Genomic DNA, 25,976 nt, shown 5'->3' with positions numbered 1-25,976 from the left:
GCAACTTGAGAACGATGAAATGTAGATTTCTATAATGATTACAGCAGTGTTTTTCAACCATGTTCCTGGAGGACCACCAGCTCTGCACATTTTCCATGTCTCCTTAAGCAAACACACCTGACTCAGATCATCAGCTCGTTAGCAGAGAAAGACCTGTAATGGGTGTAACAGACAAAGGAGACATCCAAAACATGCAGTGTTGGTGGTCCTCCAGGAACGTGGTTGAAAAACACTGGATTACAGTGATATCAGAACAGTAATTTTATTTATTTATTTATTTTTAAGAAAAAGGGTCGCTTGTATTGAGTTATCCAGTTTTTTTAAATTTAAGTTTAAAATTATTGATGGTTGTAATCTGTCTGGCGCTCTCAAAATGTAAAGTATTAATTATTTATGTTTTGGGCAGCCAACACCATTACAACTTTAAACACTCAGAAAAATAGCAATTTAACTACTAGCTGAAACAACACAATTCAGTAGATATTTATTTATTTATTTATTTATTTATTTATTTATTTATTTATTTATTTTTTAGTATTATTTATTTTTTTGGGGACCACTTAATTGTTTTACATACAAATATTTTAATTAGTTCTGTTAACCAAATGGATTTGTGTTGGGACAACAAGAATGCATCGTGTAGAACCCTGCATTTTTTATAGTGAATAACCAAAGAATAGATGATATTTATATGATATTGGTACCTCAAAACCATATTTGTACCTAAAAAATGTATTTAAGAAGTACACTTTTGTACTTTTTAGGTACTTATATGTACCATTGAGGTATTATTATAGACCCTTTAGGTACAAATGTGTACCTTTTGAAAAAGGTTCCACGCCAGTGACAGCTCACGTGCTTTTATTCTGAGAGTGCAGAGATTAATACATAGAAACTCTGTAGAGCTTCTATATTATGTTGGCATGTTCAAATAAAGGTTTCATGATAAATGTATTGCCACATTCAAGTAAAGATGATTAAATGGATAAAATACTGTATATATTTTTACACTGAAAAAAAATACAGTTTCCACACAATTCCTTCATGTTGTCCCAACACAAATCGATTAATTGACTTAATTCTTTGGACAAATTTATGTGGATTAAACATAAAACAATTAAGTTGTCCCCTAAAAAACTCAAGAATTGTGTTGATTCAGCTCACTTTAAATAAATAATTTGAATAGGCAATAACATTTTTGAGTGTAGAAAATAATTGAATATATATTATAATATTTTAATAGCTTTTAAATATTATTTTTAAAACATTGTATTTAGAGCATTTATTTGTGCACATATGTTTTACAGAAATTATTTCCTGGCTGTTGTTTATGTGTTTTTTAATAACTTTTGTTTCACTGAAATAAGAGCTTATTTTAGCAATAAAACACTTACAAAAATAACAAACAAAACACTACATTTAGGACTGACATGCTCATTATTTTTAAGATTTAAATCCAAAATTCAAGTTGGTAGCTACTTTAGGCCTTAAGATATTCAGCGAATATGTCTGCAGATCTACAAGTATCGAGAAACGTGCAGTGAAATGTCTGCTGCGCTGCTGCTGTCTTTCAATACCTGAAAGTTCACTGTGTTCTTCCAGCATTACGGGATTGAGCTTCCCTATGTAGGTCAGGTAGAGTTTTGTCAGCCAATTTTTTGCACGCCTTTTTGAAAGCTCTTGTTTGGGAGCTTTGATTTTTATTTTTTTTTACAGAAGCAGCAGGTAAACGGACTAGATCTGTTCCGCGCACCTCCTGCAGTCTGTTTACTGGAGATTTAATAAAGAGTAATGGAGTGTAAGATGTAAGAAATATGCTTTTGAAACGTTTCAATTTTAGTCTGTGCCAAGCCAATGATCTGTTAATGGAAGAGACTTTGATTTCCACACCTGAACCCTGTAATTCTGCTGTTTTGAAGAGTGCGAATATATGTGTGTGTGCGCGTGAGGTGTATTGTTACAGTCTTATGCGAGGCATGGAGGTTTGATTAGACTGGTGTGCGCAGATGGGCTCTTCAGTGTGATTACAATGCTTTTCATTAGATTTCATCACGTCTCCCCTTTTTTCTCCTGTCTTTGACATCTCTTATCTTTCTCTTGATTAATCACGGGAGGTGGATGTGACTGCAGTCGAGTGGTAATTGCATCGCAGGTGTGTTGATATGGGGATGTTATGGATTTGTTGTTGATGTCGTTTTTTTTTTTGTTTGTTTGTTTTAGAGGTAGATTGTCAGAAATGTTCTGCTCTCATGACCGTTGCTGTCAGTCGCCAGAGTTTTTGCTCTGCTGTGACTTCACTTACTCTACAGGTTTCCAGTGTTGTTGGGATCTTAAGGTGTATTTCACTTCCAAATTGTATTACTTTAAAGGACCCATGAAATTTAAAAACTAATTTTAAATGTTAGATTCTGTCTGTTAGTTTTAAGGACATCTATATGATGGTGTGACAAAATTCATGTTCAGGAGATATAAAGCCCGATATAAACATCTTAAGCTTGCAGTTTGATCAACAATTTTTTTTTCACAACACCTCATATAAAGCTTGACCAATCAAATGCTCTCTAGTGTCTGACATACCCCACCCCCTTTTCATTTGCTTTTCATTTGCTGCACTCTCAGTGGCAGAGCTGTGATAAAAACAAAAGGCTATTGGCTACTTTTTAAAAAAGGGAGGGGCTACTCTACGTCCCACCCTCTCCTCATGTTTCGTATGATATTACGTCAAACATCGAATAAAACCGCACATTGCAAAGGACTTCAAGACTTTTAACTTTGTTTTCTGTTTCAGTAGAATTTTTCTAAAGGAATACTTTATATGTATATAAAAAAAGTAAATTAGTTTGACCTTTCTTTGTTGTGTGGAACATGAAACTTGATATTTAGAATTTTTAAAACTTTTTTTTTGTTTTTTTTCTAGTTTTCAGTAATTTAATTTCAGTTATTAAGTGTTTTGTACCTGTTTATTCTTATTTTATTGACTGTAGATTGAGTTTTAACATTTTTTTAAAGAATATTTTTGTTTAATTTTAGTTAAAGTTTGCAGTAATTCATTTTATTCCTTATTTATTTGTATTTTATTGACAGACTTTCCCATTTTTATAATAGTACAATACTATTAGCACTATATTATTTTAAAATGTGTAATACTGTTATACAAAATAGATTTTTAGTTGGAATTTTATTTTAGTTTTTTGTTTTGTTTTATAAAACTTTTTTTTTACTTTTTTTTTGAGAACAGAAAAACCTTATTTACTCTTGTTTTTTTTTTATTGTTTTTTTTTTTTTACACCTAAAGACCTATTGACATTTAAAACTTACTTGTCTCTACTATGAATGTCAGTGCATGCAAACAGAATGTCCACAGGGTCTTGAAATCTTAATGTCTTGCATTAAAAAAAGCTACATTTTATGCCTTAAAAAATAAATGTACTGAAATATTGTGTTTTAAGTTGTAAATAATTTTAATTCCTAATTACTAAATTACTAATTAAAGTTAAATATAAAATATATACTTAGTTTAATTATATTCCGTACTATAACATTTGTTTAAAAGTTCTCTATACATTTATAGCCCCTAAGGACACTGACCTGGACAGACTTTTGTGCATACATTTAGTTTATTAAAAATTAAAAACTTGTCATTTCCTTTTAAATAAACAATTGTTTAAAACAGTTCATGTATTCAACTAGAATTGGCTTGTTTTGACGCATTATTTTTAAAAATGTGGATAAGAAATGCTTAAATTAGTACTTAAATCTATTCTCTTGGACCAACCGGGTCATTAGAAAAAAAATCCGTACTTTTTAGCCCTTTAAGTCTAAAATGTCATTCATAAGAGTCTTAAAAAGTCTTAAATTTGACTTGAATCCTGCAGAAACCACACTAACTTTTTCCTCGATGGACGTACATAATAAATAAATAAATATATAAATATGTTAACCTTTCTATTAACATCTAACTCTCATATTATTGTAAATCTAGAAGCACAAGAGGCGAATATTTCAAATACCTCTCTCTCTAAGCTAAGTCACACAACTTCGCTTCAGTTCATTTAACAAACACCCATATGCTTAAAAGACAGGATGAGTATTTCCTTCAAACCTTCTTAAAAAAACAGTTCTTTTGTCACCCGACTTCTCAGTATAATAAACACTGACAGTCTGCTTCTTATTGCATTATATGTCATTACAAATGCAGTAAGCGAGAACGGCAGAGCTATTAATGCTTCAATAGCCCTAACAAATAGAGCTCAGATGTGTGTTTTACAGCAACAATAAGAGAAAAGATCCTAATCGAACCGGAATCCGGCTTCAGATTTCATGATCTGCTTTGTTATTCATCACAAATATGATTTCCATTGAGGCTTTTTTCGTGATTCTTGCCAGTCAGATTGTGTTTCTTGGCTGGTTTTCAGTATATTCTAGACCTGCGTGTTTGTAATGTAATTGTAATCTCTGTTCTTCATAAATGTCAGCGATTAAAACGGCGGCTGGAATTGTTTTGCGGATCACTTGCTGCTTGATGACTCTAATCAGCTTTTTTTCAGTTCATTAGGAGGTGGAAATAGAGGAGTTCCAAATCTGGATGATCAGTGGGAGATTCAGAGCGACTGAGTGGTCTTGAGACCCCATTTCTTGCTTCATCATGCTGCTAAAATGTGTGTTAGTGCAGTTCAGATGTGAAGACCAGGCCTTGATTTTTGTCTGGTTTCAGTTTTGTAAATCTAAGTGATGAAGGAATTTTTATTAGTCCGTTTGTCCAACCATCTGTCCATTTGTTCTGAATTGAGCAGGATATTTTTATGAAAAAAAAAACGGTGTCTATTTATATTATCTTTTTATTAAATACAACGAATTTCATTCATTCTTTCATTGATTCATTTTCTTTTTGACTTAGTCCCTTTGATAATTAGGAGTTGCCACAGCGGAATGAACCGCCAACTTATCCAGCATCTGTTTTTACGCAGCAGATGCCCTTCCAGCCGCAACCCAACACTGGGAAACACCCATACACTCTTGTATTCACACACATACACTATGGGCAATTTAGCTTATTCAATTCACCTGTACCACGTCTTTGGACTTGTGAGGGAAACCAGAGCGATTGGAGGAAACCCACGAGAATACAGGGAGGACATGCAAACTCCACATAGAAATGCCAACTGGCCCAGCCGGGGCTTGAACCAGCGACCTTCTTGCATCACCGTGACACCCAACAAATTTCATAGTTTGATTAAAAAAAACTCATATTTTATTTACATTTGATTAGATTTATTTAGATTAGATTTTTGATTTATTATTTAATTTTTCCTTTTTTTAAGTATTTTTAAAATAATAGAAACTATAAAATTGACATTTATATATATATTTTTTTTTTGGTTTATTTGATTTTATTTCTAAAACATTTGAGCAAAGAATTCTATTGAAATGTAAAACGTGAACATATTTTTTATTTTATATTTATTTAAATTCACTGAAAAATATAAACTTTTTATATATTAAAAATAAACAGTTTAAAATATTATCTTTAAAAAATATGAACTTATTATGATGCCAAAAATCATTAGAAGAATGTTATTAGTAAAAATGTTTATATGATGGTTTTATTTCTATTTACTTGTGAAAATATTACAAATACAATATTTTTATTTTATCTTCAATTGAATTTTGTGAAAAATATTAGAAAGATTTCTTTATTGAACTGGGTAGGGGGCAAATGCGAAGCATATTAGTATGTATATATTTAAAGTATGATTTTATTTCTATTTAAGTTTGAACATTTTACAAGTATAATATTTGTACGCTCAAAAATGTTTTAGTTTACTGCTTGTTCCCCCTACTTTCTAAAAATGAGCTGAATCATCATAATTCTTGAGTTTTTTTCCATTTACACTTAATAGACAATAGTTTTATGTTCATTCCACCTAAGTTTTTCAAAAGAATTATAAACCCTAACCCTAACATGAAGGAATTGTGTGGAACCCAGAACTTTTTACAGTTGCAAAATTTACAGTTTACAATGTATTAATTTGAGTTTACAGAACTTTTTATTTCATTTTTATTTGAATTAAATGTGCAAAATAGGACGACAATAGCAAGTAACAATATTAAAGTGATGCACATTTGTTTATTTATTTTGTTATATTATACTATTTTATTAAACTGTTAAATTGATTTTGCAATTTAACTGAAAACAACAGAGAGCTCCTAATTCTGTTGAACTCACCAACATACCAATGTAGTTTCAATCGATTCAGAAACACTGACACTGATTTATTCTTAGTCAATCACTCATGAATCATTCAAAGTGCTAATTGAATTAGTCCAACTCAGTCACCCAAATGTAAGATACTTTTAGTTTTGCATTTCCAAACACGCCCTTATGAGGCTCATTCCAAGCATTACATGGAAAAACATTAGGCTGATCTGATGCAAAAACAGCAGCAAAGCTCAGAATTTTATTTTTTAACTGTCAAGTGTTTGCTTTTTTTTAGCTGTTAATGTGCTCAGGAAACAAAAGATGATTTTATATATAAGATAGTGTTGCACTGAAAACAATATCTAGGCCGATCAAATGTATTCTGATTGCTTATAAAATTTCCATCCATTTGGATTGCATAATTCTAACATAATTGAACTAATAAACTTTGTAATTGATATTTGTTAGTTAAACATAAATGAAACAAATCGGAACAAGATTTATGTAAAAATATCATTAATAAATCCAATATATTTTTCAATGCTTATTAATTCATCTATTGTGTGGAGTATGCATCAGTTTTGCCCCTGAATATCAAGTAAGCCAATCTCATTAAACTAATTGCATCTGCCTTTTTCCTACAGTTAGATATATTTATGCTATATTCATATCTTAAATCGATTAAATCTAAAAGTGTTCAATTTATTTATTTATTTATTTATTTTTTAAACAGATTTAGAGTGATTCCAAGACAACATGTATATTAAAAACAGATACATTAAAATCAACAGGTTACAAACAGTTAATGGATTAAACTTCAATGTGTGTTTTTTTTTTTTTTTTTTTTTTTTTTCTGGAGTGTGTATATGATATGATAATATATATTAGAAATAGAGCCGTGTGTGACCTTTACTTGCGCTCACCCATGATCTCTACATGCAACCTTTAAGTCAATCTTAGCTGAACGGAGATATTAAATTATGAAAATGATCTAATTATTGACTTGAGCTCTGCCCTCTTTGTCTTTTTCATATTAATGAAAATGCTAAGTCGTGTCCTCAGCCCAGCGGGTGATGCTGATCTCAGCTGTCCTCAATCCACTTTGCTTCCAGCTGTTTTATACGGGACGGAATCAATTAATAAAGAAAATAACCAGGTTTAAAGGGGAGGGTTCATCCGAAACTAAAAATTCTGTCATCCTTCACTCATTTTGACTTTCTTTCTTCTGTTGAACACAAAGGAAAGGATATTCTGGAAGATGTTGGAAACCATTGACTACCATAGTATTTGTTTTTCCTATTATGGAAGTCAAAGGTTGCCTGTTTCCCAGCATTCTTCAAAATGTCTTCTTTAGTGTTCAACAGAATTAATAGGTTTGGAACCACTTGAGCGAAAGTTAATATTTCATTATTTTTAATAAATTTTTATATATAGCGCTTTTATAATGTAGATTGTGCAGCTTATTCTACACTCTCAGAAATACAGGAGCTGTCACCAGGGCAGTACCTTTTCAAAAGGTGCAAATTTGTACCTGAAGGGTTCATAATGGTACCTCAAAGCTACTTTTTAGGTACATTTGGGTACTAATATGCCCCTTAGAAAAAACCGATGTGGATTTTTTGGGGGTACAAATATGTGTCTTTTGAAAAGGTACTGCCCCAGTGACAGCTCCTGTACCTTTATTTCTGAGAGTGTATTAAATAGTAAGTTTTATTTGTTGGGTCATCTGTCCCATTAACATTGTTTTTTAAAGATACCTCTATTTGCTACTAAAATAAATGCATAGAAAACTGATGGAAATGTTGGTTTATAATGGCTTTATAAACTATTCTTTCGGAATTGTTTGATTTATGTAAAAAAGAATGCATACCTTTGCATAGTAGGCCTACTTTTGTGTTGCTTTTGATATCAAGGCTGTATAATACAAATATAATATTATTTCCTCTGACTTTTAGATTTGTTTTAAGAGAACATTTTATTTTGTTCATTTGTGTAATTGTAATATCGTTGATAGGCTAAGATCTATGTAAATATTTTATTTTATATGTTATTATAGTTTGTTTTTTTTCCTGTAAATACTATTAAGTGTTTTAACGAGAATGTTTATACATTTAATGAATTAAATTAAATCCGTTTTAATTTATTATTACATTTTAATGAATAATTTTATTTAAATAATTTTTTATATTTGTTTTTAATTATATTTTCACTATATAATTTCCACTATATAAGTATATATTAATTCCTTATTTTTTTTTACTTATTTAATTGTCTGTTTTAGCCACTTGGATATTCAGCAACACAATTTGCTTTATTTTGCTTGACAATTATCTGAGATTCAATTTACACTTAATAATCAATTGCAAAAAAATCAGATAATATATTGCCTATATAGACTATACTGTAAAAAATGTTTTTGAAGTAGATTTGACAAGACTTGTATCTTCCTGCTATTCATTTCAAAGGCACCATTTGTTTTGAATGAATTACATTTTGTTAGTATTTTCTGAGTTTCTACAATTCATCTTTTTTTCAATGTGCATTCTGCTTAAATGTGTTCAGAATTTGTTTGTATTATTATCTGTGGCTTTTTTTTATTCTCTATGATCGATGATGACCTTGCAGTGCTTCTACAAACTTGAGATTTTTTCTTTCAGATGCTAATCTGACTCAGGATTTGCAGTTTTTCCTGACACAGATCAGGGCAGGATATTAAGTTGGCAAACCAGTTGTGGACTGGTGCATCGCAGGGCATCTTTTAGCCCAGACGAAGTGCTTTTCACGCTCTGAGACAGCAGAAAATTGCTTCCAGTGACTCATCTGGCGATTTCGGGATATTATTCGGGGCGATGTTGTGTGGTTACAAAGTTTGCTGTTAACAAAGCATCTGTCCCATTTAAGTTTAACTTGCTTTTTTTTTGGACATCTTACAAATCTAACAAATCAATTAGTTTTTTCATTTATATTTAAATCTATTTGTATTGGTATCTTAATTGATTTCTATAATTATTAGATACTATTTTTTATGTCAAAATATTATAAATATGAAAGTATAAAGATTGAATACAGATCCTTTTTCTTCAAAATGCAACAGCATGCGACTAGTTTAGCTTCAAAAGATTGAGAAACACATGACACATATGAGCGGTTATTTTTATGAAATCACTTGTGCTATAAAAAGTGCCATAAACAGAAGCAATAAATAAATGGCTCATCTTTCTGTTGAATGCAAGAACATGCAGCCAGTTTCGTTACAAAAGAGTCAAAACACATGACTTGAATGACTCACGATCATGGAGTGTTTATTAAATTTTTTTATTTTATTTTATTTTATTTTATTTTTTTTGTTTTTTAACAGTCTGCTTTAGAATTTGGAAATTTCTAGTTTATTTTATTTGTTTTTATTTTTTACCAATCCACTTTGGAAATTTTATTTTAATTATTTATTGATTTATTTATTTTTTTAACAATACACTTTGGAAATCCTCTTTAATTTCAATTTTATTTAATTTTTTTATTCATTTCATTCATTTTTAACAGTCCACTTTAGAATTTCTGTTGGAATTTATTTATTTACTTATATTTTTTTTTTGTTTCTTGTTTTTCAAACAATACACTTTGGAATTCATGTTGAATTGTATTTTTTAATGTAATTTAATTTTATTTTTATTTTTTATTTATTTAGATTTTTCTTTCACTTTGGAATTCCTATTGGATCTATTTATTTATTTTATTGTTATTTTATTATTGTTGTTTTTTTGTGTGTGTTATAATATACTTTGGAATTCCTGTTGGAATTTGTAAGTTTTTATTTATTTTATTTTTAACAATACACTTTGGAATTTATTCTGTTTTATTGTGTTCTATTTTATTCTATTCTATTTTTTTCCATGATGCAACACATTGTGAGTTTAATTGGAACAATTCCATCGTGTTTCTGCTCTCCAGGGTTAAGGAGGGGCCCTTTATTAAAATCCAGCTAGTTTCTAGTCCTCCAGCTGCAGTTCTCCATTGAGACGAAACCAACATCCACAAAAACTAAAGGAAGAATTACAATTAAACACGACATGAGACCCAGATGCACAAAAAAAAAAAATCTCCTCCTCCGCACACAGCTGTCTTTGGAGAACATGTCATTTGGGACTGTTTAATCTACACACCTACGTTCAATCACACACACCTATATCCCATTCACACGCAAGCACACATTTACAACAGCTAACGCTAACACTAAAAGGCTCGCTTTTTCAAAACAAATTGCTCTCCGCCCATGTACACCTGGCTGTCAGGTGCAATGTCGGAGTCATTCACAGGAAGACATTTGTATTCATTTGTGCGATGAGAAAAGCTCTATTATGAGTGAGGTGAATGAAGGAGGCTGCGTTTGACAGCTCGGGGTAATGACTAGCCTCAGCCCTCTTTCCTAGCGACAGGTTCATTACATTACCCCATGTCTCGAATCATCGTCTGATCTGCCATGTTGTAATAAAGATGAATATCTCCCCATTTCAATTTTGCCTCATAAATTGCACATGGAGCTGGAATGGCAGCTGTTTTTGCTTTTTTTTTCCCCACTTCGACATCGTGGCCTCTTTTGGTTCCAACAAAGGCATTGAACTGTCGACGTTGAGGTATGACTATTTAAGCAGTTCTGGATTTGCATTGATGCCGGTGGTAATGTGAATAGATTGATTTGTCTGAACAACTGCGTATTGAGATGAAAACCAAATGGCGCATGTAGGAACCGGACGCTTTGCCTCGCGAGCTAAAGACCGGTTGTTATTGTTGGTGATTAAATTCTTGCTCTTTGAGGGAGATGTCTCTGTGTTTGTGTGGTTGTTCACTCCCTGTTCCAGCCTTCACAAACTTTTTTAGCCAAGAAAGTGCCCTATTTGATGTTTGTAAATGTGCTACTATCTCAGATCTCTGTGCACCGGGGGAAATCCTCTACCCTTTTTTTTTTTGTTTAGTGGAAAAACGCTGTTAAATCTGACCTTTGCACTCCCTGCGGTCCTTGTCTTTCTGCTGTAGACAAGACAGACGTGGCCTGTCAAATCTCTGCCCTTTTTAAGAGTTCTTGTGTTTGGTTGGGATGTTCAGGGTTTGCTTTGTTACAGCTGAAAATGATTGCAATTCCTGTATAAATTTGTTGGAATTAAGGTGAATAGAAATTCATATGTCTTTATATAAACAAAGACTGCATATAAATTATATTATCATGTAATCTGACGTTTTGTATGTACTGTGATTTACTGTGAACAGCTCACAACACAACTTTTATTCAACTGTTCTGTCTGGTTCTCGAATCTGATTGGCTGACAGTTGTGGGATATTCTGCAATATCAGAACTCATACAGCCTCTTTACTCTTGTGTATTACTCCGTCCACACGAAATGATAACAGATCAATAAACTTACTACAGTTTGAAAAATATTGCAGCTGTTGGACAACATAATGAACTTTTGAGCCATTTTAAGGTAGAATGTAGTTGTTTATATTGCAACTATGCAGTTTATTTATAAGGATAGTGCTAATTTTAAATATTTATAATTTCAGAGACAGCACATCGGCGGCCATTTACCTGACATTGAGCAGACTAAAGACGGTTGACATTGTCCATCTACAAGATGACGACAGAGACAGCATGATTTTTTCTTAGAAGAGAAAAACTCATCATTTCTAACAGCTGATTAAATCGTTATAAAATTGGTGAGTGACATTCTAAGTCGATCGCTCTATCTTGTATGTTGTAGTAGTGCTGTATTTATACCATAGTAATTTTAGTGTATTGAATGTGAGATATGACTCATATATGGAATGTGTGTATTTTGTGTTGGCCGCTCTTTGTATAACCCTGAGTTACTTTTTGGTTGGCCATCTTGTTTCTAATGAGTCTCCTGTTTACGTTCATGCAGACTAGTTCAGTAAACAGAAAGAAAAAAGAAATGCCTGCATGTGTTTAGCGTTTTTCCTTATAACAAACACAACAGTAACCCGGTAGTGCTTGTGTTGCTTTGGCTTGTTCGGGGTTAATTATTGGGATCTCCTGATTGCAACAGAGAAATACTGGGAGATATCTCTGTAGACTGATGTCATTTCATGTAGTTCAGCCTTATAATCTTAAAATGTGAGCAAAATGGCCTGTTTTTTCATCATTTTAGACATTACGCTACAGAATCATTCAAATACTAGCACTAAAGTGACGTTGGTGAAGTAGCAATGGTTTCTGCTGTTCTGATGTCAGCCGCAGATGTGAATGAATGGCGGAATAAAGTAGTTCCTCTTACAAAAAGATTTTTAGACTCTCCATTTGATTCTTTTTTTTTATACACACGATTATGCTGTCAAACTGTTGTATAAACGCAATATCACATGAGTTGCAGTGAGAAATTGCTGTATATCGTCACTGGTGGAACACACCTCCCACCGGTGCCGATATACAGCCACATGGCATTGCTACTTATGTGATATTTCTCATTTATCCGTATGGTTTGTCAATGTCAAAACAGAAGACAGCTTTCCTTCTGTTTTAAACTGTCCTGCCATTTTCTGTTTAAAAAGCAAAGAAAATTATCGTATTATTATTATTATTATTATTATTATTATGTAAGTGAAATATGCTAAATCTTGCTAGAAGCATGTTGCCTATGGCATTACTGTACATTCTAGTTGTGTTTAATCATGTTTGAAACATTCAAACGTTAAAACATGTTTGCAACATGCTAAAACAATAGCATGGTAGTTCATATTAACAGTAATGTGTACCATTAGCTGTGTTGAATCATGTTAAAAACATGTTAAATTTAAAAGAGCAAGCAGCATGTTGAAATGTGAGCAGCATCTCTGAGAGGACAGTGTGTGCAGAATTTGTCTGTAGAATAAAACCTCATGGCCTGGTATTGCAGAGTGAGGGAAAGAGAGCAATGTGGAAGTATGAACACGCGTTAAGCATGTTAACATAAGCTTGCAACATACTGAAACAGAAGCATGAAGTAACATGTTAACACTTGTTAGCAGCTTATTAAAACATGCTAGCTAAACATTAGTAACATGCCAGCAGTGCATAAAACAAGTTAGCGGTGTGCTAACTTTAAACCTTTGAACCGTCTGTTAGCAATTTAGTTTCAACTTTAACGCTTTATAATGTTAATAATGTTTTTGTACAGATGTCTTTATTATTATGATTGTAAATTCGAGAGAAGGAGAACTTTTATTGTATCAGAGCTCTTATTTGAAAGCTTTCAAGACACTCAATTAATATAAAACATGTTATTACAGCATTTAAATGATACAAGTCAACATATGCAGTTACTAAACTACTTACTTTAAAACCTTCATAATATTTACCCCATAGAATTTCATTGTAGTTATATTACTGTATCTTGTTTATGGTAAAAAAAAGAATGCAGTTCTCATAGAAAAACTCCATGAGTTGCAAACATTTGTGAATGCTAAAAATCTTCAAACTAAAAAAGAAGACGACTAATTGTTAAAAAGCTAGTCGATGACCCATCCCACCATTAATGGCTGATGTGGAAGAGTTTGAGAACTGAATCTTAGAGCTCTTTTGCTCATGTGTTGAGACTGGATCGTCCCGTCTCCTCGCCCCTCCTCTCCTGGCACCAAGACCCCAAACAGACCACAGAGGAATCTCAAACATCCTGAATACAACCAGATGTGTAACCTCAGCCCCCAGCCCTCGTCTTCCTTCCCTCATCTCTCTCTGTCTCTCCTTCCTCCTAGTCAGTCTATTCCTCTTTTTTTGGGCCCTGACCTTACAATTCTGGGCCTCTTATGAAAACAAACCATTGAGTAGTAGTGATGCCTGCGGGTCACTGCCGCTTTAAGGCACTGAGATCTGACTTGACCTCCAATCAGAATTCCTGAATCTGTGTTCTGTTAAGTATGACTGTCTTTTTTCATCTTTTCTTCTTCCAGTCTCTTTTTTTCATGTCCTAATCTTGCTGATCTTTGACCGATGAGCAAAATCGATGAATATTTCGTCAAAATCGATGAATAGTTCGTCAAACAATGTGGAATTGTTGTACTTTAGTGAAATGTAAATGGAGCTATAAGTTCTGTGTTTTTACTGGCAGATGAAAACAATTAGGTGCAGTACTAAAGAGTTAGATCAATGGGGATCATGAAATCAGGCTCATTGATTTCATCAGTAACTACTCTGTAAAAAGCGATTAGTTGACTTAGTGAGAACCTGTTGTTAAAGAGATTAGTTGTGTGAGTAAACCAGCTGCCTTTAAATTATTGAGCAAATAAACTGTGCATAATTAAAATTAAGTTAAGATAACCTAATAGTTCCTAGTTACAATGGTTTACTCAATTTTTTTTTAAGTTACTAATCACTTTTTACACTGTATTAAATAAATATAAAAAAAAATTTGCCAGTTCAAAAGGTTGCCAAAAAGTCTTTTTTATTGTATATTGCAATCATTTTGCGGATATAGATGTTTATTTTAAGTACCCAATGTTAATCTACGGCTGCGTCCGAAATCATATACTTCCATACTATATAGTATGCTAAAAACAGTATGCAAGCAAAGCAGTATGTCTGAATTCATAGAGTTCTAAAATCATTTTGTGAGAACTACCCGAATGACCTACTACTTCCGGCAAGATTCTGAAGTGTGCATCGGATGTATGCTACGCTGTCCCATGACGCATCGCAAGAGATTTCATAAATAGGAGTGGAGCTTGGGCCTCGTTCACCATGGCCAAAAATGACCCTATAACAATAACATTTAACTGTTTTTGTTTGTTTGTTTTTTACTAAAATATTGAGGCAGCTTGTCTGTATAACTCGAGAGCCTTATCACATGTATAACTCTAAATCACATTAAGAATTGCAGTTACACACATTACTCAGATTGATTTGCAGAAACTACATTGCTTTTTAGCTAAATGAAAATGTTAAGGCTTCCAGTTTTGGTTTCGAATGGTATAGATGTGCTTTGAGTAACCATTCTCAGCTGGTGATCACTTAAACAACTTAATTATTATTATATATATATATTTTAATTTTTTGCGTTGCACTGTAAAAAAGGAAATGGCAAAATAGTCATGACAGCATTTTTAATTTACTTGAACTTAATTTAAGTTAATCAAGTTTCAATTTTAGGTTTTGTAGCTATACAAGGTAAAAAAAAATATTTTAGTCGGTATTAAGTTGATATGACTAAAAATGTTCATTTGATTCAACTATTTGCGCCTACAGAACTGCCCTCACTGGATATTTTCTCTTTTTCAGACCATTCTCTATAAACCCTAGATATGGTTGTGCGTGAAAATCTTAGTAGAACAGCAGTTTATGAAATACTCAGACCAGCCTGTTTGGCACCAGCAACCATGCCACATTGGAAGTCACTTAAATCCCCTTTCTTCCCCATTCTGGTGCTCGGTTTGAACTTCAGCAGATCGTCTTGACCATGTCTACATGCCTAAATGCATTGAGTTGCTGCCTTGTAATTGGATGATTAGAAATTAGCGTTAACGAAAAGTTAGACAGGTGTACCTAATAAAGTGGCCGCTGGGTGTCTTTCTATACGTTTATTTATTCATTTTCTTTTCGGCCTAGTCCCTTTTTATTTATTTATTTATTTTATTTATTTTTTTAATATTTTTTTTTATTTTGTTTTACATTTCAGTATATACCCAACATTGTTGAAATCACAATTACAGTTTTATCATACACCATACTGTAAATATTTCACACTTCTTTTGCACACTTTAAATTGCAAGAAAAAAAAAGTTGCTACCTGGAAAAAAGCTTCCATATCATTAAGTTGAGTCTTAATTTGAAACCTGATGCTTAAAAATCAATATTCAATGATATGCTCCTGAAATTGAACATGCAGAGGGGAAGAGAGGCATATGAATGACCGTTCCAGTTCTGTGGCTCCTTCTGCACACTCTTATATTCTGTGTGGGTTGGAGCATGAGGTCTTTAGTCTGAGCCCGGAGCTTTAAAGCTGCCATAATACCCGTCTGTAATCTCTCCGTTTGTTCTCTCCCTCTCACTTCAGTTGTTTTATTTAGTTATATATTTTTTACTTGCTTCATTTTCCTTCCCTCAATCTCTGCCTCTCTCACTGAAAAGCCAGCATGCGTGTGTTATCGGGGGTTAGTTTTTGTTAATTAGGAGTCATGTGGTCATTGCTCTCTTTCCTTCACTTCTCACCAGGCCACAAGGCTTTATTCTGTGGATCATTTCTGCACTTCCTGTCCTCTCAGGCATGACATGCTTTTTTCTTCTGAACATCCAGCTCACCAAAACCTTGACCTATTGATTTTAAGACATCTCAAAAAGGCCTCACACACACACACAAAAAAACTAGCTTTGAGTGCAGAGGAGAGATGTGGGTTGTCGAAGATGGATTTGGGGTTGCTGCTGTTGATTGGATGTCGACATGCAGTCAGAAACTCAACTGCTGGCTGACAATGTGAAGAAGAAGAGCTAATTTAAGGTTGAAAATATAAAGGAATATTGAAAAAATATATTATATTATATTATATTATATTATATTATATTATATTATATTATATTATATTATATTATATTTACATCATATTTTGTTTTATTATATTACTATACTATTTCTTTCCCAAAGTTATTGCATTTATTTTATATAACCATCATAGCACCAAGGAAAAAGTTGAAATGATAATAATAAAATATGTAACTGGTTATTTATTATTATTTTACGTCATAACGTTTTATAATATAATATAATATAATATAATATAATATAATATAATATAATATAATATAATATAATATAATATAATATAATATAATACCTTTTTGCAAAGCTTGTTTTTCAATATTAATGTAATAATATTTCCACAGTTATTAGGATATTAATTATTATTTTACATCATAACAATATAATATATAATATTTTATAACCTAATACCTTTTTATATCATAACTTGTTTTTAATGGGTTTTTTTTCAATTATAATTTATTATATAATAATAAAAATATCTCCTCTGAACAATTTTACTTCATATTGTTTGTTTTAAATATTACTATAATATTAATATTTCCATAGGTAACATCTTGTTAATATCATCAGCATAACACTAAGTGAAAAGTTGAAGTGAAAATATATATATATTATATTATTACCATCTACTATATAATAGATAATTATAATTATATAACACTATTATTATATTACCATCATCTCACTTAAGTGAATGGTTGAAGTGTAGATAATAAAAATATAATAGAATTAATGTAATGGGATATTAATTATTATTTTACATTTGTTTTATAATATAATATAATATAATATAATGCAATACTTTTTACATCATAACTTTTTTTAAATATTTTTCTATTATATTTTATTATATAATAATAGAAATATCTCCTCTGACCAATTTTACTTTGTATTGTTTGTTTTAAATATTACTATAATATTAATATATCCATAGGTAAAAATATTCTTATCATCAATATAACACTAAGAGTTCAAGATATTTTTAAAGATATTTTTAAAGATATAAGAGTTAAGATATTTTTACTTTATATTATATTATATTATATTATATTATATTATATTATATTATATTATATTATATTATATTGTATTATAATTTATTATATTGTATTGTATTATATCATATCATATCATATCATATCATATCATATCATATCATATCATATCATATCATATCATATCATATCATAGTATAGTATTGTATTGTATAATATTGTATTGTATAATATTGTATTGTATTATAGAAGTAGTTGCTATATATGTAGTAGTAGTAGTAGTACTATACCTGGCATTTAAAATAAGAATTTTGACTAGTGGTTTCAGGCTTTGACACCCCACTGTATACTTGCTTCTATTTTTCAAAAGTGAGTCTGTCATTGTCACACTCCTCAACAATTTCAGTATGTCTGTTATGGAGCTCTGTCGCTCTCACTCCCCTCTCCTCTCCCTCTTTCACTCAACTTCTTTCATGTTTGGAACATGAAAGTGAAGTCAAAATTAATTGGGTTTGGGTCTGACCGCCGCGTCGGGCCTGACTGACTGTCACCAACTCGAGCAATCTCCAGTACCCTTTAAAATATGCAAATACCTCTCGTTTCGTTGGCCTCAACTGATTAATATGTACACATTTTCATTATAGTAAACTCCAGATTGTAAAGATATCAGTGTATATACTCAGCTTTTAAAGTTTGAGTGTTAGATCTTCAATCTAAACCCCCCAAGATCTTGTTTTAGATCTCAAATATTGTTCTTGGACCCTTTTGGGAAAGCTTTTTTTTTTTTTTTCTTTGCTCCTGCCTCTCTTTCTCTGTGACAAGGCATGTGTGAATATTTCCCGCACGTCGGTGACTCTGCTTGGCATAAGAGCCTCTGTCATGCCCAGCGGAGCATAATGGCGTCTACTAGGCTTGTTGGTTATCGAGGCTCAGAGTGTTTGCAAGTGTGGGTGTTGGTGTAATACATGTGTTTGCATATGGAAAGTAATGTTTACAGCTCTTTATTCACCCCCACCCACACGGACTGACATTAGTCCCATGTATAATTGCAAAAAAGTTGGTTAAAGAGGTCATTAGTGAGCTTAATGTTCACAGAAAGGTGCTTCAAATAATTTTGAAAGCCCTTTTGTGTGGGATTGCAAATATATTAAGGATCAAAGCTTCTAAAACCTAGTTAGCTGCCTACTTAGATGACATTTCTGCACACTAAAGCCATTCCAGATTATGTAGCCTCATAAGATATCTAATTTATGGCACTATTATACGTTTTTTTGGCAGATTAGACTACTTGCTGTGTACAGAAAATGATGTTGTTAGCTTAGCAAAATGCTAATCAGTTTGGAGTCTCTTGTACACTTTGTGAAAGGCATTGTGGGTTGCTACCTTTGTCAAGTGTTAGAAATCAGCGAAGTATGAGGAACATTTCATGTAGTGTTCTGTCATACTAGTTTGTAGTTTGTGTAGGCAGTAGACAGCAGAGTGGCTCATTAGTTTGTACTTGCACAGCACGAAAAGGAAAAGTGCGGTCTAATTAAAATGTCCATCTGAGAGTCAAATTCATACTTCCGATTTTGTTTAAGATTCAGTAATTATAATTATGCCTGTATAATCAAGAGTTACAAAAGCTTTCCCCCTTCAGGAAACAAGCAGTCACACCCTTCATTAGAGAAGAGTTTAATATCTAAAAAAATGCTAACTGACTAAACAATGCCATTGAATCTGTAGGGTGTTTCAGATGGGATGTGTTTTTCCATCCTCATTTGTGTGAAGTAATGTATTTCTTGTCTTGAACTTTAGTTCAGTTCCCAGTTAGCAAATGTAAATGTGCATAAACTCTACTATAATTGGAGAACTCTAATAGCGTGTATAAACAATACATCCTAAGTGAAAAGATTCATTAAAAATTGCACTAACAATTTATAATGTTTATTTATTTTCTTTTCGGCTTAGTCCCTTTATTAATCAGGGGTCGCCACAGCGGAATCAACCGCCAACTTATCTAGCATGTTTTACGCAGCGGATGTCCTTCCAGTTGCAACCCATCTCTGGGAAACACCAATACAGTGTCATTCGCACACATACACCATAGACAATTAAGCTAACCCAATTCACTTGTAGCGCATGTCTGTGGAAACAGTCCTCATAAAACAAACTAAACACGGTAGGGCTGTACAGTGTATTGTTTCAGCATCGATATCGCAATGTTTGCACAATAGTTCAATCGCAGGTTCTGCAATGTTAAATCGGTATTATTATTGACCAGAATTTTCGAAAACACTCATAATTTATGGAATTTTTGCGGCGTTTAGCCATAAAGTTATCAAAACACTTATTTATGTGTGATTTTATCATTTAACTCAGTTTAAAAATATTCAGGCATAAGAAATTGGATTTCTAACTAAAGAATATTGCATCAGAACTATTGTTTATTTGTTTCCTCAATTTCTGTTTAACGGAAACAATTTTTTCAACACAATTCTAAACATAATAGTTTTAATAACTCATTTCTAATAACTGATTTGCTGCCATACTGCCATGATGACCGTAAATAATATTTAACTAGATATTTTTCACGAAAATTCTATACACCTAAAAGTGACATTTAAAGGCTTAACTAGGTTATTTAGGTTAACTAGGCAGGTTAGGGTAATTAGGAAAGTTATTGTATAACGATGGTTTGTTCTGTAGACTATTAAAAAAAAAAAACTTAAAAGGGCTAAAAAATTATAATTTTTTTTTTTTTTAGTTAAATTGGCTTTTATTCTAGTCGAAATAAACAAATAATACTTTCTCCAGAGGAATAAATATTATCAGACGCACTTTGAAAACTTCCTTGCTCTGTTAATCATCATTTGGGAAATATATAAAAAATAAATAAATAAAAAGGGGGGATAATAATTCTGACTTCAGCTGTATATGATAAATACTATGGTGTTATTTACATGTGATTATTAAATATAGCTAGACTTCCTAAAAAAGCACTGTATATTTTATTTGTGCTGTATTTTTGCTCCACTGAATTTCTGATTGGTTTGTGATTGGTTTATTATATTTGATATAGATGCACTCTCAAAATATATAATATATATTTTGAGAGTGCATATACATATATTATATATACAATACATATATTATATATACAATATAAAAGTATGACTTTTTTCCAAATAGACATATTAATTGAATCTGCTGAAATTATATGTAAAATCCATAATAGAAAAATACTAATTAATCCTAAAGGTAAATTTGTTTCTAAATAAAATCACTTCACATTTTTCTGCTTCATTTTTTTCCTTCCAAAGAAACCTTTTAGGTATCTCCACCATCCTAGAGCGGTCTTTTTGTATTCAGGGACAACCTTCAGAGTGATTTTAGATCAACTTCCCAATTTATTGCTTTTCAACTTCTTAGTATGAGCCGAGTGCTGCACACTACAGGCAGGAAATGAAGACAAGGATCATTTCCTTTCTGTGATATAGCATACTACACTCAGGGAACACATAAGGAGCCACTCTTTATTTCCACCAGTGTCTGCCGAACTCATTTTAAAGCCCCAGGCCGCTGTATTGTTTTCTGTCAGATACCACAACTCCTCACTCAATTCAAATGTATTACATGCTGTTCGCCCTTGGGACTTGAAATATAACCAGTTAAAGATCCTTTTTAAAGGCTGTGTCTTCCAGTTCCAGACTAACTTCAGCGTCTGGCCTGAAATAGGGTTAGGCCAAGCATCATTATGTTGCAGTCTGGACCCATAAACCCCGGAGAAGATCTCTAAGGAACATCAGACTTAGTTCTGCCACCGATGCTCACTGAATCCAGGTCAGTTTAATGCAGAGAGCAGAGGGTCGAACCTTCCTAGAAGACTCTGTTCTGTTGCCCGAGGCTTTTCCTCCAGCTAGAGTTATTCAAGCATCTAGTACACGGGCTGTCGAAATACTGTGGGATTGTGTGGATTTGGTAGCAGAGCTTGTGTTGGTGCAAATGGAGCTTATTTCTTTGCTTAATCTGGTGTGATATTGCAATGCTATTAAAGCTTTGTTTGGATGGCACAATTAAAACAACAGATGCTTAACAATGTGCTTAATGTAATTAGTGGAATTGCCGGGATTGGAAATCGTTTGGGTTTTTTAGGATAGTGGTGTAACGTACTTTTAAATCGCTACTGTCTGAATTAATATGGTAGCTATACAGTGTAGAAAAGCAATCCATAGTAAATAAGTAGACTGTAAAACCCAGAAAGTTAAGGTATTTCAAACTATTTGAGGAAACCGGTTGCAACAAGCCATTTAAGTTCAAAAACTAATCCTAATGACTACTGTGAACTTAATACATTTGAGTAAATGAAGCAGTCTGAGCACAGTAAAATTCAATAAATGAAGAGAATTCAAATCTGTAAAAGTACTGTAAAACCCAATAAGTTAAGGCAACTCAACCCATATGAGGAAACCGATTGATACAAACCAAAAATTATCTATATAGCACTGTGTAACTGTGAGTACTGTGAACTTACTTTATTTAAGTTTAAGTAATTAAGTATTTAGTTAACTCATTACCTTCAACACTGAGTTCAAAACTCCTTTCAAATGACTAGGAATAACTTTCAGTCAATTTTGAGTTAACTACACTCATTTCATTTGATAAAGTTGACTGTTGAGTTTTATAGTGTATGTTTTAAGCTGTGATTTGAAATCAGAGACAGTTGAAAGCACATTTATTAGCCCTCCTGTGAAAAATAGTTTTACAAAAGGACTAATTATTTTGACTTCAACGTTACATTAATGGCTGCTTAAATTAGGGCTGCACGATATTGGCGAAACTGTCATTGCAATATTTAGTTTTTCTATGATTTATATATTGCGATATGAATATAACTTCACAGGATGAATATTTAAAGAGATTTCATAATTTTACATCGTTTATGATTTTTTAGGGGAGTGAGCATATACATTACATTAATTCAATATTTTAAAATTAATATTAATTAATAAATGTGTGTTTTTGTATGTGGAATACAGTATATGTTTTTATTTGCCTTACCCCATGTATAACAATACATTTACCTGTTCAGTTGGATGTTTTGGGGGAGGGAGGGGGGAAAGTTCAAATGTAAAAAAACAAAAAAAGTGTAACTACATGTTAAATTTTAAGTGATTTTTTTTTTCTACAAAACAAAAAAGTTTTTTTTTTAAATGTAAAATATAGACCAATACAATGTGAATATTTCATTGATCCATCAACATTTTCTGCTTGTTCTCAAGCAATTTCATAACTAACAAGGGGCAATTCAATCATAACTGCATGTTAAAGCAGCTATCATAACATTATTTATCAATATGTGGATATTTCAGGATTTTAGAAAACGATAGAAATTAAGAATGTAAACAGTAAATACGTTAAGACTATGCATTGGTCTACAACCGTTTTCCAGTTGTTTGGAAAAGTCAAGGTTTTAAAACCGGCAAAGTTTACTTTTTTACTATTTCTATGATATATGCAAGTTTTTTTTTTTTTTTTAACATTGCTTCATTCAGTTTTTTTAGCCTTTTAACCACAAGTTATGCACAGACACAACTAGAGTATTATTTACCTGTTATTTGTATTTTTTTTTTTATTAATTAAACCAAGAATAAAACGTATTTTTAGAAACCCAAGAGCATTTTCCTACACTTTGTAGCTGTCAGCTTCTTGCATTTGTGTTTTCTACTCCAGGCAGAATAATCCCTTTCTGTGATTGGTTATGTTTCTCGCTCGTTTGTTTTACTGTGTTTCGATTTACAGCAAATTAAAAATACCTTATTTTAATGGCGCATGTTTACTGTGCCAAAATATTTGAAATGTTTCTTGAAATAAAATATATTCTGTTCAATAACTGAATTTTTTTTTTTTTACACCCAGACATTTAAAAAAGAAAAAAGAAAAAAGAATATATTTTAGAGCAGTAATCACAACACCGTGAAACTGATATTTTTATCCAAGTTTATCATACCATCAGAATCTCATACCGGCCCATGACTAGTTGGGACTATTGTTTTTGTTTACATCCCTCAAAATGGTCTATATGCAAAATAAAATCAATTAAATCACAGATGAAAACAATAAATCAAAGATAAAACAATAAATAAACACAGATTCATGTTTCGATGGAGTCTAATAGTACTGATGTAAAGAAATTCAAAAATCAAATGTAAAAATGACACTTTCTATAGTCTTCATTGTATAAATAAACACCATTATCTTTGTTAATGTGGCAAGCTTTATAATTTCCTGTGTCCAAATGGTTTAAATCAATTTGAAATTGCATGATTTCCTGCAATGCAGCTATTGCAGATTCACACATTGAGATATCGAGTCAGACACGATATATTGTGCAGCCCCAGCTTCAATATTTAATCATTCTAACTATCATATGCACAAACCCCTCTTTGATTTAATGTAGATCTTTTTAGATTTCCTGCTTAGCAGATCTTGATATTCAGTGAGAACATATAAGAGAATGCAGAAAATAAAAATCAATTATATAGCTTGTTGGAAGCCAGTGCGTAGAGACTTAAGATACGAGTTATGCTTTTCAGCATCTTTCTCACAGCTCTAGATATTGCATTGTAGACCTTTTGCAGTCAATCATTGACTTATTTTGATTTAAATAGCCTTTTTTTAATTTAAACTGCACCTCCTCAAGTCTCGAGGACATCAGAACACGTATCATTGCATGCACTTTAAATCTCAGGGACAGTTTCATCTCAGCTAAATTGTGAAAAGCTTGATTTTATAGTGCATTGAATCTGTTTATACTACTTGAGGGAACTGTCAGTAAACCCGCCTACGTTTTTTGACGTATGCTTTTATCATACAGAGACGGGGAGTCAAAATCTATACCCCAGGCTTCACTTGAGTCAAATACAATAATCTCTTGTCTTTAATTTGTTTCAGAAAAATGTCATACAAGTATATTAAGGGTATTGGATGAAAACAAAGTAGGGGGAATGATCGAAATTTTTAAGATGAGAATATTTTTCTCTACCAAACCTCTAGAATTCCAATAGGACTTTAACCACTTTAGTGGCTTCCCTTGGTACTGCTCCAACTGTGAGAACAGAAAAGTGTGCTTAGTGTACGTCATGTTTTTACTCTGTTTTTTTTTTTTTTGCCATTTCAAATGTAAATGTCCTTGCAGTTATGCAAAAAGGTATGTTGAGTTTTCTCAGCAACAGATTAATGATTGTGGCAATTTTTATTGCATATGTTTATATTATTGCATATCTCTTTGAACTAATTCTGCTTTATCATATTAATTAAAAAACTCATACTGTCATTTTGCATTACAACTTAATATTATAAACCTAAACCCTAAAGATTAAAGAGATGAAATTATTTACTATGCAGCACTTAATCCCGTGTATTATTTTTACACCACTTTGAACTTTTGTTGAACCTTAGCAACACCATAGCTGATGAGTTACCAATGAAATAGAATTTACACCATGGTAAAATGGATTTTTATTGAAGTACTTTGAGGTAAAATGCAAATAATGCTATCCATACACATCATTTCTTTACTGCTGTTTTCCAGTGAGTCGGCCACTTTATTAGGTACGCTTTTGTAGTACCGGGTTGGACCCACTTTTGCCTTCATAACTGCCTTACTCCTTCGTGGCATAGATTCAATAAGGTACTAGAAATATTCATCAGAGATTTTGGTCCATATTGACTTGATAGCATCACGCAATGCCGCATATTTATCGGCTGCCCATCAATGATGTGAATCCCTTGTTGGACCACATCCCAACAATTCTCTTTTGGATTAAGCTCTGGTGACTGTAGAGGTCATTTGAGCACAGTGAACTCATTTTCACATTCAAAAACCAGTCTGAAATGATCTGCGCTTGATGACATGGTGTGTTATCCTGCTGGAAGTAGCCATCAGAAGATGCATACACTGTGGTCATAAAGTGATAGACATGGTCAGCAACAATACTCAGGTAGGCTGTGGCGTTGACTTGACACAATGCACAGTTGGTATTATTGGGCCCAAAGTGTGCCAAGATAATATCCCCACACCATTACACCACCACCAGCCTGAACTGTTGATACAAGGCAGGATGGATCCATGCTTTCATGTTTTCAAATTCTGACCCTACCATACAAAGGTTGCAGCAGAAATCAGACAGGCAACATTTTTCCAATTTTCTATTGTCCAATTTTGGTGAGCTTGTGCAAATTGTAGCCTCAGTTTCCTGTTCTTAGCTTACAGGTGTGGTC

At 32.3% G+C, this 25,976-nt stretch overlaps 1 protein-coding gene across 5 annotated transcripts in view; it reads left to right on the top strand.

The window, feature by feature from the left end:
• The window catches only part of plxnb2a.1 (plexin b2a, tandem duplicate 1), a 175,353-nt gene that overhangs the window by 53,891 nt on the left and 95,486 nt on the right, over positions 1–25,976 (top strand). For 4 of the 5 annotated variants that reach the window (XR_015482080.1, XR_015482081.1, XM_087247065.1 and 1 more), the window contains one exon: positions 11,756–11,908. The exons of the other annotated variant lie outside the window; for it this stretch is intronic. The gene's annotated coding sequence lies outside the window, so the exon portion shown is untranslated. The remainder of the gene's footprint in view (positions 1–11,755; positions 11,909–25,976) is intronic. 5 annotated transcript variants of the gene reach the window in all.

This window comes from Danio rerio, chromosome 4, assembly GCF_052040795.2.
Source record: "Danio rerio strain M-AB ecotype USA chromosome 4, GRCz13ab, whole genome shotgun sequence".
Classification (NCBI taxonomy): domain Eukaryota; kingdom Metazoa; phylum Chordata; class Actinopteri; order Cypriniformes; family Danionidae; genus Danio; species Danio rerio.
This window is presented reverse-complemented; position numbering and strand designations above follow the sequence as displayed.